This window comes from Salmo trutta, chromosome 19 (genome assembly GCF_901001165.1).
Source record: "Salmo trutta chromosome 19, fSalTru1.1, whole genome shotgun sequence".
Lineage (NCBI taxonomy): Eukaryota > Metazoa > Chordata > Actinopteri > Salmoniformes > Salmonidae > Salmo > Salmo trutta.
The window spans coordinates 50,076,494-50,093,082 of NC_042975.1; the positions used below are offsets into that span (position 1 = coordinate 50,076,494).

General features: G+C 40.4%; 1 protein-coding gene across 4 annotated transcripts in view; it reads left to right on the forward strand.

Moving 5' to 3' along the window:
- LOC115154918 (calcium-binding protein 8-like) overlaps positions 1–16,589 on the forward strand; it is a 170,803-nt gene that overhangs the window by 3,344 nt on the left and 150,870 nt on the right. For 2 of the 4 annotated variants that reach the window (XM_029701632.1, XM_029701633.1), the window contains exon 2: positions 7,632–7,810. The gene's annotated coding sequence lies outside the window, so the exon portion shown is untranslated. Of the gene's footprint in view, positions 1–5,426; positions 5,637–6,133; positions 6,820–7,631; positions 7,811–16,589 lie in introns of those variants that run through there. The other 2 variants (XM_029701635.1, XM_029701631.1) reach the window with 2 other exon arrangements.

Below are 16,589 nucleotides of genomic sequence, written 5' to 3' on the forward strand. Positions count from 1 at the left end.
TGGCCCGTCAGAAAGTCCAGGACCCAGTTGCACAGGGCGGGGTCGCTTTGTGTTGTTTTCATCACGGAAGTTCAAGTAGCAATCATCCAGAATTCTGCCAGCTTGTGTCGCACATTCAATATGCTGTTCGAATTTAGGGAGAATTGATCTTAGGTTAGCTTTGTTAAAATCCCCAGCTACAACAAATGCAGCCTCAGGATGTATGGTTTCCAGTTTACATAGAGTCCTGTGAAGTTCTTTCAGGGCCGACGAGGTATCTGCTTGAGGGGGGATATACACGGCTGTGACTATAATCGAAGAGAATTCTCTTGAAAGATAATGCGGTCGGCAATGTAAGGAATTCTAGGTCAGGTGAATAAAAAGACTTGAGTTCCTGTATGATGTTGTGATTACACCATGAGTCGTTAATCATAAGGCATACACCCCCATCCTTCTTCTTACCAGAGAGATGTTTGTTTGTTTCTGTCGACGGGTTGCATGAAGAAACCGGGTGGCTGTACCGACTTTGATAACATATCCTGAGTGAGCCATGTTTCCGTGAAACAGGGAATGTTACAATCTCTGATGTCTTTCTGGAAGGCAACTCGTGCTCTAATTTCGTCCACCTTGTTATCTAGAGATTGGACATTGGCGAGTAATATGCTAGGAAGCGGTGGATGGTGTGCTCGTCTTCTAAGTCTGACCAGTAGGTCACTCCATCTGCCTCTCCTGCGGCGACCGCGTTGTTTTGGGTCGGCCCCTGAGATTAGATCCCATGTCCAGGGTGGAGGTTCAAACAAAGGATCCGCTTCGGGAAAGACGTATTCCTGGTCGTAATGATGGTAAGTTGACATCACTTTTATATCCAATAGTTCTTCCCGGCTGTATGTAATAACACTCGAGATTTTCTGGGCTAACAATGTAAGAAATAGTACATAAAAAAACAAATAACGGCATAGTTTTCACTGTCGGCGCCATCTTATGGGAGGTTTACGTAATTGTACGTAAACATACATTTAACTGTTTATAGACTTAACACCACATGAGAACCAATTAACAAATATTATTATGTTAGTTACCTTCATATTATTAGACTTTTACTGTAGGTTCTACTGCAGATTATGATGTCAGATTCTATTATTGGAGAGTGAGTATCGGGGTATGAGACAGCTTAATGCTGCACCTCTTTTGGTTGTACTAGTACCTTAATTAGAATTGACATAGAATAATAGTATCTGTATATGTTAGCAAAAATATATGTTTTAGAATGGAATTCATCAGATCTCTGTCAAATTAAAGACCATAGACCTTTGAATATCCTACAAAGACAACCATGTACTGGTCTGTTATCCTATTCTGTACTGCCATCTAGTGGTGGAACACACAAACTTGATTGGTCACATGCACTGAATACAACAGGGGTAGACTTTACCCTGAAATGCTTAATTACGAGCCCATTCCCAACAATGCAGAGTTAAAAAGTAAGACAAATATTTGCTAAAGAAAAAAGAAAATAGAAACAATAAAATAAAATAAAACAACGAGGCTATGTACAAGGACTACCAGCACAGAGTCAATGTGCAGTTGTACGAGGTAGTTGAGGTAACTGTGGCTGAAGATGATTGGAATCTGTGTGTGTAGCCGGACAGTTAGGATGTCTGACAATAGTGAAGGTGAACAGGTGGTCACGGGTCAGGTGACAGAGGAATGGCGGAGGAATTCTTTTAACCATAAAGTGGTATATTTACTGGATAGTTTTGTGTGCTGCATTACAAAAGAAACAGAGTAACATGTATCAAATCAAATTCATAATCACAAAAGTAAAATCAGAATAATTCTCATGAAGTAATTCAGCATTTCAGTTCAATATGAATTCAATATGAAGCATGATTGAGTCATTTAGGATCATAACCGTTCATCGTAATAATGATAATGCAAATAAATCGATCAATTATCAATTATTCGATCTATGATCTCAAATCAGTTTTCTCAGGATTATCAATTTAGCAAATAATAATTACGTTTCATATTTCCCGGTTTCTCTTCATACGTACATATAATTTTGTTACATTTTAACCATATTTGTCCAGTGATGATCTGTAGGGCGGTGATCATTGTCTATTGATATAACACAATAGGTTTGGCGCGCAGCTTGCGAGGTCGGGCGGTGGTGATTTCCTCCTTTAATGAGTTGAGATCTGTCTGACATTTCCACCTGACCTAATTAAAGCACTCTGGCCCAGCTACGCAAGTGGACATGAATTTAAAGGTGATTCCACCAACTCTATGGGACTTTTCCACATGGGTAATACAGTATGTGCATGTAGGTAGGGGTAAAAGTGACTAGGCAATCAGGATATATAATAAACCGAATAGAAAAGCGTCATGGTAGGTGTTGAATCACTATTCTTTTAGGTGTTGCTGTGTTCATCTATCTTAGTCTACAGGTGTTTTGCCTGGTTTCTATGCTGCAATAGACTCTGTGGGGGGGGGGGGCTAGCGGTCAGTTAGTTTCATCTGGGGTCCTGTGTGAACTTAAGTATGCTCGTTCTAATTCTCCCATCTCTCTCTCCCTCTCTCCCCTCCCTGAGGACCTGAGCCCTAGGACCATGCCATTTTAACTCTGCCATTATGAAGCCTGACTTTTTTATTTACATATGTAGAGTTTTGGGGGAAACTAAGCTTCTTGAAGCATTGAGGTTTTCCAGCCAATTGTGTCAAATAGGTTCATTACTCAAGGCTTTGATCAACACAGTGTACACCAGTGGCACCTGCTGGTCAAAAGAATTTAGAGCAGCCAAATTATTATAGATTTACAACCCAGACTCCGTAACCCAGACTCCGTATATTTATTGAAAATAAATATATATTTAAATGGTAGAAACTGTTTCAGTTATTTTAATAAAACCCTTTTTATGTGAAAGATATCAGCCACCCCTCTCACAATCACCCCACCATTTTTTTTTCTCCATAATGCTGCCCTGGGGTGCGTTCAGGTCGACAGAATGGTGTGCAATGTTTCATTCAAAGGAAACAGTACTGTACTGAATGACCAGTTGAAGAACGGTGTGATCACAGTGGCCCATTGATCCGATTGTGTATGGTGTGTGCCGCACAAGTTTTGTTTCAAACGGTCACAACCATGTTGATCACAGCCTCAGTTTTTCACTTTCCTTATGTCCTTAAAGTCAACCAAGGACTCCATGTTTGTCTCCTGCCAAACCAGTATGTCCACTCTAAGAAGCAGAGTTGCCTCTTTAAGGACTTCTCTGATCGGTTTCAACACAGATGCCACGCTTCCTTCTTGTAAGTCTGCAACGGCCTCTCGATATTCTGTGTGCAGACCTGTACACAGGTCTACATAATTCTGACTGTGATTGACCTTCATATGCCTGTAGTCCTCCTGTGAGAGACTTGCATATGCTCTCCACTCATCACTGACTACCATACTCTGACGCTTCACATGCTTCTTGATGATAGGAACCAGGGTGACCTCGTTCCTCCTTTTCACAAGCTGAAGAATGGCATTTCCCTGGATCTCCAACATTGAAAACACACGTCTTTCTCCTTCATGTATTGCAAAAGCATCCTCTGGCGTACTGTAATTAAATGGTGTCAAAGTATCATTAGGGGACAAGGAATCTACCTACCTATTATAGAGGCAATCTGCAGTTCAAACAATAATTCCAAAACCCCCGCCACAGTTTTGGTGAACAGCTGAGGGATGGAGCTGGAGAAATGTAACCCCTCTCCTAGACAGAGCTAAGGATGCAATGACTGGTCATCCATGATATCAAAATTTTTGTTTTAACCATGTTTTCAGGCTATACAGTTTTTAAAACAAGTTTATATTTTGGGTTCTGATGGGGTTAGACAGTTGAACTAAGGTCGTGAGACATGAGGCACGTTTTATTCTTCAGGAATAAATGGCTATATATTTAAATCTAAGCTCTGAACAACTGTTTTAAAATTTAAAGTGGGTTATCACTGGAGTTGTTTTTTTCAAGATTTTATATGTTAGGTTGAAACGTACCTTTCTTTTGTGGCAGAACTTGCTTTCCTCAATGTGGATGAGGACATCTCTTTTGATGCTTTTGAGACAGATACTCCAAAGATTATTTGCCGCCCTGGAGGGCATTTCCACTTGCCACATTCCCAAACCTTGTGAGAATCTAGACACATTAAATTAAACAAGGTGCAATTTCGAAATTTGGTGAGGGATCAGCAGTTTTACTCTTGTTATGTCAGTCACTGATAGTCAGTCAATTAGCCCATGTCAGCTAACATGTTTAGACAACTGGCCGCTAAATTGATTTAGCAATCTAAACTTGTTATCATGGTCGAATTACAGACCGGGGAACCCCATTGAGTTTGTTAGTCAGTCAGTCTCACTCAGATATCATATTAAAAACTGCAAACATTTCTCTCCACCCTATGGCAAAATGTGTACAGGGCTCATACAGACAGTGGCAACTCAAATTCAAGGACTTTCAAGTACTTTTTCAAGCACTAATATTTATTTTAGGACCATCAATTTGTAATAATGAATATTATGCAATTGTTTCTAGTTGCCACCAAATGGCAGAATATTGCCACAACCTCATTAAGAAAAAAAATGTAAGGCAGTGATGAATACAAGTTCTACTCAATAATACGTTGTTTCTACTTAAATACTACATATACATGAGTGGTAAGTCAATACTGATGATTTTGTCATTTGAGTAGCGAAGAGCAGAGTTTTGGGACATGACTACTGGTGAACACACATTTCCTATTCCCATTACTACACAATTCCAGTTGAATTACTGTTTTTATTTGGGAATCTACTAAATAGCTACGAAAAAGTATCTTGCTTCCGACTGGCTGTTTTAGCGTTGGGAGAAGGGCGGGTGGGCTCTGTGAGGAAAACGGGATGAGAACGGTCACGTAAACTCCCTCTCCGGCCTCTAGGTCATCAGGCTGCTGATTATTCCGCACGCCTGTCACCATCGTCAAGCCCACCAGCGCCTCATAACACACACCTGGACTCCATGACCTCCTTGATTATCTTCCCTATATCTGTCACTCCTCTTGGTTCTTTCCTCAGGTGTTATTGACTCTGTTTCCTGTTTGTTTATTTATTAAAACACTCACTCCCTGTACTTGCTTCCCGACTCTCAGCGCAAAGAACGGCCACCAGAATGGCAGGAGCACGACTACCGCTTGATAAAGTGGAATATCGCAGGCGCCCCGTGAATGAGGCGTTCGGTAAAAATCTCTGGAGGTTGTTGCAGAGAAAGTCACACAATGTAGAACTGGCGCCAGCACATGATGCAGCATTGTGTCTTTCCCCTTCATGTGGCTCTTCATGGCGGATCCACCCATGCTTGCAAAGTCTGACGCATTATATTGTACCTTACACGGTGTGGGTTAGGTTGAGTCCGGTGACTTAGTGGGGGGGAAGGTGGGTAAATACTGAACAAAAATATAAAACGCAACATGTGAAGTGTTGGTCCCATTTTCATATTGCCACAAAAGGCAGCATTGAATCCACATTTGCCCGGCATTTTAGCTATCAATGTGACGTTCTGTACCTGCCTGGCTGAGTGGCAGTGTGGGTGGAATGACCGACCTCGACTGGCAACCACAGCGCGAAACAACTGAGGAAATACAACTAGGTAACCTTATAAAAAAAGATTGTGCTTTTGAAACTGCAGTAGAAGTGCAGTAACTGCAGTCCACTGTGGTATTTTGGACACAGTAATTGCAGAATAAATGAACTGCAGCACTGTAACTGTAGTAAAAAAAAATACTTTGGACACAGTATTTGCAATATATTGCAATTAGACTGCACTTTAACTGCAATTTTTTTTCGTAAGGGTAGTCTGCCTGGAAATTAATTTGCAAGACCTATATCTGTTTCTATTGAACATATTTGATCATTATCTGTTCTCTCATTTTAATTAAAGTACTTTTCAAGTACTAACTCAGATTTTTAAGGTATTCCAGTACTTGAATTTCAGACTGCCAAATTCAAGTATTTTAAGCACCTTGTGCAAAGCCTGTGTGTATAATTACATGAAATTAGTTATGTACACCGACAGTGACCTTCGCCCACGCCTGCAAAGCACTGCTTTCCCGCAGTTATTTTAACGTTACGAGGGTAATCACTACCCGGTAGTGCTACGCAAGAGTTGGGTTGGCTACACTAGCAAGCTACTTCCCTCGCCGTAACACCAACAGAACTGCGGGAAAACAGTGCTCGACAGGCGGGTGCGAAGGACACGGTTTACTGGTGTCCCCTAGCTAGCTAGCAGTCTTCTTTGGTTGGGTTTTATGGCGGTTGGCATCCGACATTGGTTCATTACCGCCACCTACTGTGTGAGCCAGAGATATCGCTAGCAGCCTCAATGGCAATGGGTATATGGCGTCAAATCCGATTCAAAAGTTGAACAGGCACAGGTCAACGTGATGGCACGCAAATTAAACTTGAGAGCTTGCAAGTGCGACTTTGAGCTAGCAGAACTGCATTTCCGCACACAGTAAATGAATGTGAGAGCATTGATTTTTGTTTGCCTGAAGAAATGTTTAGTACATGTCAAGACGTCAAATTACTGCCCTCTCTCAAATACGCCACGTCCCCACGCTTTAATCTCTCTCACATACATTTTCCAATTTGCTCTCCAAAATAAATGTTGCTCTCGCAACTGTTTACTATAATTGTTGCCAATGAACATAGCCTGTAGCAGTCTACTGAAACACCATGGGTCAGGTTTTTGGACCAATCCCGGCTTGACTGCTCACCAACCTGATTTTTACCATAGTGAGGTGAAAGGTGAACGATGGCTGACAATAATAGAGGTAAATTAGATCGTTTTTTAAAACTAGCTAACCAACTAGCTAGCTAATCAACTATGATTTCAATATTGAAATTGAACTAGGTAGTTATTTGGTTGTCTGTTATTAAAGCAGCCAATTGATGAGGCAAGCTAGGTTAACGTCAGCTAGCTAGGAAGCTAACGTTAGCTAGCTAACTTTTAACCAAAGCCAAGGTGGTTTTGTTTTCTATACCGTTTCTGGTTTAACTAAAATCATTGCACCTAAGTCGAGGAGGGGTTTAGTAGAGTAGGAAGACTTGGAAGACCAGCATGACTGGGTGGCAGAAGACGGGGGAGAGGCAGGGTGAGAACAGACAAGGTAGACCCTCACTGGGGAAGTCAATGATTTGAGGAGGGGGAGCCAAGAGAGCTCAGGCTCTGCACCAAATAATAGCCAATATTGTGAACCGCTAACCACATACTTTGAGATACAATCTGATTGAAATAAGATTTCATAACTTTTACTCTGTCAGTTCTTCTGCAGTTAAAATAAATTCACTCCAGTTGTTCTCAAGAGACAGGTCAGTGTGTGTAGAGAACACATTTGACCAGGTGGAGTCAGGCTTCTACTTAATCACCCTGGACCACTACACCAATGAGGCAGAGGATGCCAAGTCATCTTATGCCTTACACAACTCAGCACATATGTATCGCTCCACTTTCCTCAGACTCCATTGCCCTACTTTTGTTTACATTTTTACCAATGTCTATGGACTGTACAAGTATTTTAAGTTGGGACTTTGATTCCATACTAAATCTAATTCCATCTCCTGTATTGTTCTGCCTTCTCTATAGATTATGCTGATGCCCCACCGTAAGAACCTGGAGATCTTCACTGGTTCTGAGGGAGGTGATGTGGCCACAAACAGTGCCTGGGACACCTTCAGCTCTACCGCTGTCTAGAGAACAGTCGGAGGGTGGTCAAGACATCTGCCACAACTTTGTGTGAGCTCTGCTTCACCTGGGAGCTAAAGGTATGGCACCGCACTCCCAACAGTCATGTATACTTAAACACACTTGTATGCTCATTTTGTGTTTTTTAAAGTGGCTTAAAGTCAGCAGTTGAAACAATAACAAAACGTTGTCCACACCTGTTTTGGTAAAAAGCTGAGGGATGGGGCTTGATAAATCAAAGAATTCATAGACAGAGCTATGGATGACAGGACTGACCATTGCGCGAAGCAGAGCCAGAGAGCATTATGTCAATAATAAGCAGCAGTAAATCACTTATAATACTTAATCTTCTGCTTGAGTGAGCTTGCCTGCTATAGAATGATCCTAAAACTGTAAAACCGCCACTCTGGCAATCTAGGCACTAGAAAGCTAGCGCAAACGCTCAAAGTATATGAAAGATTTCAAATACCCAGGTCTCGTGTGTGTGTGTGTGTGTGTACCCTCTGTACTTTATGCTGCGCGGTAATGATAACGTGTATTGAACTGAAGATGGCTGCCCCTCTGGCCCAGTGTGAATAACACTATCAGCCAGAGCAGGAAGTCATTAAGAATGCACATATCCCCACCGAGACACAGTAGCCACTAGGATGCTGATGCATGAAGAGGCTCTGTGTTACTGTTTGTATGTTTGTGTGTGTGCACTAATCTAAGTGTGAGAGTGTGAAATTGTCTGAGAATACTGTGTGAGAGAGAACGAGGGAAAGAATATTGTGTGTCTGACAATGAGTCTGCCTGTGTATGTGGGCCTGTGTGCATGTATGACTGTCAGAGTGGGTTGCATGTACTTCCGCATGCGTGACATCGCCTGATTGTGTGTGTGTTTGCCCTAGTCTTTGTGTGTGTGTGAGAAAATTAGATTGTGTGAGAGAGAATATTGTGTGAGAGAACGAGAGATAAAATTGTCTGTCTAACAATGAGTCTCTCTCTGCCTGTGTATGTGTGCATGTATGCCTGCCTGTACTTAAGCATGCTTGTCAGTGCCTGTGTGTGCGTGTGTGCATGCGTACGTGCTCATGCATGTACAGGTAACTGCCAAAATAAAGGAAACACTTCAGTAAAGTTGAGCCACCCTTGTTTCTAGGAAACCATACCCCAAATTAATAATTTGACCAAATATTTAGGAAAAGGTCATCATTTCAATAGGTCTGTGAAGGAAGAAGCCACATGGAAAAAGTGTTAGATCCAAAAAACCAAGTCAAATTAATTTATTGTGTTAGGTTTGATGATGCTTCTATATAAACCAAAGTAGATACTTTTAAGATTGTTCTGGGGTCACTATAAGTTTCAATATGAGGTCCTAAACCTAGCATGAATGTGCATCCTTGTAGCTTTGAGGGCTAATATAGTTTTTAAAAATTGCCTTGGAGTAAGTGGAGCTAATGGCCATGGGGTACGTTGATCCAATGTTCGAGCCAATGGCAAGTTGAGCAAATTGAAGTGTTTTCTTCCCAGGCGTAATGCAAAGCAGTGTCGCTGGTATATGAGGTAACTACAGGGCCTGGCCTATGTTTAAAGTGAAAAAAGTACAAAGTGTTAAGCCTGTGCTAAAATGTGATTAAAATGTGATTGTTTCGAAATGTGTTTGGGAAATAAAGATATACATGGTTTTAAAAAGGGAGTGATAATACTTAAATCAGTACAGAAATTTGTAGGCAAAATTTGTCCCACGGCTCTACTTACTCCATCCCTGGGGTAAGTTGTGCCAAGAGACCAATTTTTTGGGACAAGGTCTGTTTTCAAAACTGTAATGTTTACATGAATTCTAAGTATTTCCATGGATGCACAACATCCTGAAATATATGTAGATATCTTTGTAAAGAAATGGCTTGACTTACTGCACTCTTCCCTATATTAAAAGCACATGCTTCCACAAAGGTGTGGTTCCTGAGTAAATTCAGCAATTAACATCTCATCATGCTTAGAGTCATGTATAAACATGCCCAGCTGCACATTATTGTGTGTATTGGGCATCTAAAGCTAATTTCCTGCATTTCTACTATTGCTGTACCTGACAAAAAGTCTTTGTCGACCAAGAGAAGTCTTTTCTTTCGACCAATCGATTGGTTAACATTTTAAAATGTGTATTTTTCCACATATAGACAAACCATGTGTTTTAATAAAATCAACTAAATGTGCTGAACTTGTCTGATGCTTTGAGCAGGCTGATTTAACTAATTAAGTACGCAAATGACTCGAGGGATCCAGAGATCCAGATAGCCTAACCGCTACTGCTGGCCTTCACAGATTCTGTTAAGCTCCTGAAGTTGCCAGTAATAGGCTACACCAGGGATCAGCAACCTTGTCCATTTGGAGTGCCAATTTATCTTACAATTTCTACCAACCTGCATGCCACTTATGATTTTCATTGCACATTTTCATGAAATAGTTACATTTAATTTATAATAGTCTTTGTATCTCAAAGTCATTGTCTGTGGTTAGTCTACAGCTTAAATCCTAATGAAAATCATACAAATCCAAAAGTAACTTTTATTACCATTGTCAAGTATGTAGAAATATCCTACATAAAGCCAACATATAAAAACATTGCAGCCTGCAGGCAGAAAATATCCTGATAAAAATAAATATCCTATATATCACGTTGGCTATGCATGGCCTGTCTGCAACGAACTTGAAACATTGTATCAACTATCAACAGGGTTGCCCAGAAACTCCCAACTCCCGCTAGCAAATTAGAAACATTTTATAAAATATTCTGGGCCCTCAGAGTATCCCGGGCCAGTGTGCTCGGGACAGACACAGCTGTAGGCTATTTGTGCAAGAGATAAGAAGTAATCAGTTATTTTATGATATTTCCACTGGGCATAACATTTTCCCCTTTCATGCCAAGTGGTTATCGAAAGGGAGAGAGCTGGAAATATTGTTCAAATACTTTGAAGAACTATTGTCATTCTCAGTTGATTAAAAAAAAACAATTTGTTTACTTGCTGTTTAAGGTGAATATTTTTTTAAGAAGCTACACGGCTCATTAGTGGTGGTGAGTTAAGACAATCAAAAATACTATCAGACATCCCAAATGGGCACATTTATAGGCCGTAATTTGCACGCAGGTCAGGTAGACTAGTCCTACTTCAATATGTCTAATCAGGTAAAGTTCACCTCACAAACTGGTCTTCCTTGGCTACCTGACCCTGCTGAGACCCATATCACCATCTGATCCTGCTCAGATGAGGCATGACAAATAATTATCTTGGTGTACATTTATACATTATATTATCCAAGAATAGAATCAATGGTTCAATAATTGAAATGACCATTATTCCCAGATCCCAGACTGTAGCCTACCCATCAACTCAAGATGGATCTTTGTATCCATTCACTGATTGTTAAGATATACTGCAAAATTCACCTGAGCTCTGTAGACTGGTTGTCTGACCCTGCTGGGACACCCGCCACCATCTGATCCTGCTAAGACATGATGAGCATAATGTTGTGTACTGACTGTGCACCATGACAGTGAAGCCTGTAGAGCTTTGTATACCGTGTGAAAAGTAGGGAATTGCCTAGATAAACTGACAGATCAATAACGTTACATTGCTATACTGACTCTAATAAAAACCTCACAAAACGTCAGAATATTGGTCTTCAATCGTTTGGCCGTTGGTTTCATTGTTTGGTTCAGGTCTAGTGTGATTGAGGCAAGAATAATAGCTAAAGTTAATGAACTAGCTAGCTAATGTTAGCCAACTTATGGATAGCTCTAATGGTAGCTACATCAACTGTCAAAAACTAGCAAAGTTAATTTACTTCTGTTGAAATGGGACAAAACAAAGGCTAAAAAATATTTTCACACACAACAGCTGTTAGATACTGCTACCTGACAGACAGCTAGAGTTGAACTGGCTATAGTAGCTACTAGCTAGCATCCCCGCTCGACTTCAGACAGAACTTCAGTCGAGAGGGGATGAAACAATAGCTACCATTACATGTCAATTACACTACTAGCTTAGGACTGGGAATAACTACTTTTTTCTGTTAAGTCGAAGATCAGTAACCTTGCCAGCTACATCAGTCAAATAAATAGTAGCCAGTTCCTACTTTGCTTACTTTTACAACTCAGAGGAAAAGTACAGCTGCCTCTGACACGCTCTGTGGTGTCCACGCGGACCTAAATCCAACCGCCTGAATCCGCAAATCTGCCTCCCGACCACTCTGTGGTCCAAAAGCACACTGTAGCCACTTTTTGTATCACAGTGCAATGATAAAACTGGGGGGGACAAAAATGCAATTTGTATTATCTTTTACCAGATCTATTGTGTTATATTCTCCTACATTCTTTTCACATTTCCACAAACTTAAAATTGTTTCCTTCAAATGGTACCAAGAATATGCATATCCTTGCTTCAGGGCCTGAGCTACAGGCAGTTAGATTTGGGTATGTCAGTTTAGGCGAAAATGTAAAAGGTGGCGGATCCTTATTAAGAGTTTAATATCCCGTTGGTAGTTTAATCTTCCCAGTAACTCGCCCATTTTAATGTCCAAAGATTGCATGTTTGCTAGCAGAATTGAGGGGAGTGGGGGTTTATTCGATCGCCTCCGACTCCTCAGAAGGCAGCCCGCCCTCCGGCCTCTCTTTCTCCGCCTCCTCTCCACGCAGATCACTGGGGTTGGGGCCTGTTCCCGAGGGAGCCATATATCCTCCGCCTCGGGCTCGTTAGAGTCGTAAAAGAAGAAAAAGGATTCTGCTAGTTCGTGGTGAGTAATCGCAGTCCTGATGTCTAGAAGTTCTTTTCGGTCATAAGAGATGTTAGCGGCAACATTATGTACAAAAATTGTAAAAAAATTTACTTACAAACAACACAGATAAACAAACAAAAAAACACAATCGGTTGGGGACACGTAAAACGTTTGCCTTCTGCTCCAGCGCCATCTTATTTTCAGACAGAACCTGTATTCTCTCCAGTCTCCTGAGTGAGTTATGGCAGACGAAAGGTGTGTGAAGCAGGAAGAGAAAAGCAGCAGCGAGGGAAAATATGGTGCTTTTATTTAGAGTGACTGGTATATCTTTTTTGTCTGAATATATACAGTACCAGTCAAAAGTTTGGAAACACCTACTCATTCAAAGGTTTTTCTTTATTTTCTACATTGTAGAATAATAGTGAAGACATCAACACTATGAAATAACACATATGGAATCACGTAGTAGCCAAAAAAGTGTTAACCAAATATATATTTTATATTTTAGACTCAGGCCGTCATGGTCGAACTGCTGCACAGAAACCACTACTAAAGGACACCAATGAGAAGAAGAGACTTGTTTGGGCCAAGAAACACGAGCAATGGACATTAGACCGGCGGAAATCTGTCCTTTGGTCTGATGAGTCCAAATTTGAGATTTCTGTTTCCAACCGCCGTGTCTTTGTGAGACGCAGAGTAGGTGAAAAGATGATCTTCTCATGTTTTGTTCCCACCGTGAAGTCTGAAGGAGGAAGTGTAATGGTGTGGGTGTGCTTTGCTTGTGACGGTGTCTGTGATTTATTTAGAATTCAAGGCACACTTAACCAGCATGGCTACCACAGCATTCTGCAGCGATACGCCATACCAGCTGGTTTGCGCTTAGTTGGACTAAATCAAATTTAAATCAAATCAAATGTATTTATATAGCCCTTTGTACATCAGCTGATATCTCAAAGTGCTGTACAGATACCCAGCCTAAAACCCCAAACAGCAAGCAATGCATGTGAAAGAAGCACGGTGGCTAGGAAAAACTCCCTAGGAAAAACTCCCTAGAAAGGCCAAAAACCTAGGAAGAAACCTAGAGAGGAACCAGGCTATGAGGGGTGGCCAGTCCTCTTCTGGCTGTGCCGGGTGGATATTATAACAGAACATGGTCAAGATGTTAAAATGTTCATAAATGACCAGCACGGTCAAATAATAATAATCATAGTAGTTGTCGAGGGTGCAACAAGCACGTCTATCATTTGTTTTTCAACAGGACAATGACCCAACACACCTCCAGTCTGTGTAAGGGCTATTTGACCAAGAAGGAGAATGATGGAGTGCTACATCAGATGACCTGGCCTCCACAATCACCCGACCTTAACCCAATTGAGATGGTTTGGGATGAGTTGGACCGTAGAGTGAAGGAAAAGCAGCCAACAAGTGTTCAGCATATGTGGTAACTCCTTCAAGACTGTTGGGAAAGCATTCCAGGTGAAATTGGTTGAAATAATGCCAAGAGTGTGCAAAGCTGTCATCAAGGCAAAGGGTGGCTACTTTGAAGAATCTCAAATATAAAATATATTTTGATATGTTTAACACTTTTTGGGTTACTACAGTACATGATTCCATATGGGTTATTTCATAGTTTTGATGTCTTCACAATTATTCTACAATGTAGAAAATAGTAAAAAATAAATAAATAAATAAATGGAATCAGTAGGTGTGTCCAAACTTTTGACTGGTACTGTGTGTGTGTGTGTGTGTGTGTGTATATATGTATGTATATATATGTGTATATATATATGTATATATATATATATATATATATATATATATATATATATATATATATATATATATATATATATATATATATATATATATATATATTGTTAGAGCATGGGATCTCAAAAAAAAAAATCTGTGTGTATGTATATATATATATATATACACACACACACAGTTGAAGTCAGAAGTTTGCATACACTTAGGTTGGAGTCATTAACTTAGGTCTAGGAATCCCGTCAGTGGGACACCTGTCGACAATTTCCGGTGAAATTGGAGGGTGCGCAATTCAAATAATCGTAAAAATTATGGATATTAAACATCTAGGTGCATACAAGTGTCTTATATCGGTTAAAAGCTTAAATTCTTGTTAATCTAACTGCATTGTTCGATTTACAATAGGCTTTACTGCAAAAGCATGCCATGCGATTGTTTGAGGACGGCGCCCCACATCAACATATATTTCAACCAGCACAGGCTTCATAAAATCACAAATAGTGATTAAAAAAGCACTTACTTTTTGAAAATCTTCCTCTGATTTGCAATCCAAAGGGTCCCATTTACAACATGCATGGTCGTTTTGTTAGATAAAATCCTTCTTTATATCCAAAAAGCCACCACTAAACTTTGAAAACAAGTCAAACTACATTTCTATTTAATCCTCAGGTACCCTAAAATGAGGTTACACTATAACATTTCATAAGGAAAGTAGTATGTTCAATAGAAAAGTAAAATTAGCAAGTGCGCATCCTCTTTGTCGTGCACCCACAGACTGATTTCTAACTGTGACTCCCAGTACCAAAACTCAAAATTATTCATTGTTTTGGAAGAAACAAACCTGAAACTGTTGACATCCTGTGGAAGCTATAGGAATTTCAATCTGGGAGCTGTAATTGCATAGGACCCATAGCTTTCCATTGTAAGAGCATGGGATATCAAAAAAATATCATTTCTGGTTGGTTTTTCTTTGGATTTTGTCCTACCATATCAATTGTGTTATAGTCTCATACATTATTTTAACGTTTCTACAAACTTCAAAGTGTTTTCTATCCAATGGTAACAATTATATGCATATCCTGGCTTCTGGGCCTGAGTAACAGGCAGTTTACTTTGGGCACGTCAGTCAGGCGGAAATTCTGAAAAAAGGACCCGCGTTCTGTCTCCTAGAGATGAACGTACTTCAGTGCGAAAAGTGCAAATCAATCCCATAGCAACAGCAAAGGACCTTGTGAAGATGCTGGAGGAAACAGGTACAAAGTGTATATATATCCACAGTAAAACGAGTCCTATATCGACATAACCTGAAAGGCCGCTCAGCAAGGAAGAAGCCACTGCTCCAAAACCGTCATAATAAAGCCAGACTACAGTTTGCAACTGCACATGGGGAAAAATATCGTACTTATGGTGTTCTTTGGCTTGCAAGCCTCCCCCTTTTTCCTCCAAACATAACAATGGTCATTATGGCCAAACAGTTCTATTTTTGTTTCATCAGATCAGAGGACATTTCTCCAAAAAGTACAATCTTTGTCCCCATGTGCAGTTGCAAACCGTAGTCTGGCTTTTTTTATGGTGGTTTTGGAGCAGTGGCTTCTTCCTTGCTCAGGTTATGTCGATATAGGACTCGTTTTACTGTGGATATATATACTTTTGTACCTGTTTCCTCCAGCATCTTCACAAGGTCCTTTGCTGTTGTTCTGGGATTGACTTGCACTTTTCGCACCAAAGTACGTTCATCTCTAGGGGAGAGAATGCGTCTCCTTCCTCAGCGGTATGATGGCTGCATGGTCCCATGGTGTTTATACTTGCGTACTATTGTTTGTACTGACGAACGTGGTACCTTCAGGCATTTGTAAATTGCTCCCAAGGATGAACCAGACTTGTTGAGGTCTACAATTTTTTTTCTGAAGTCTTGATCTGATTTCTTTTGATTTTCCCATGATATCAAGCAAAGAGGCACTGTGTTTGAAGGTAGGTCTTGAAATATATCCACAGGTACACCTCCAATTGACTGAAATGTTTAGCCTATCAGAAGCTTCTAAAGCCATGACATCATTTTCTGGAATTTTCCAAGCTGTTTAAAGGCACAGTCATATTAGTGTATGTAAACTTCTGACCCACTGGAATTGTCATACAGTGAATTATAAGTTAAATAATCTGTCTGTAAACAATTGTTGGAAAATTACTTGTGTCATGCACAAAGTAGATGTCCTAACCGACTTGCCAAAACTATAGTTTGTTAACAAGAAATTTGTGGAGTGGTTGAAAAACGAGTTTTAATGACTCTGACTTCTGACTTCAACTGTACTACCATTCAAACGTTTGGAGTCACTTAGA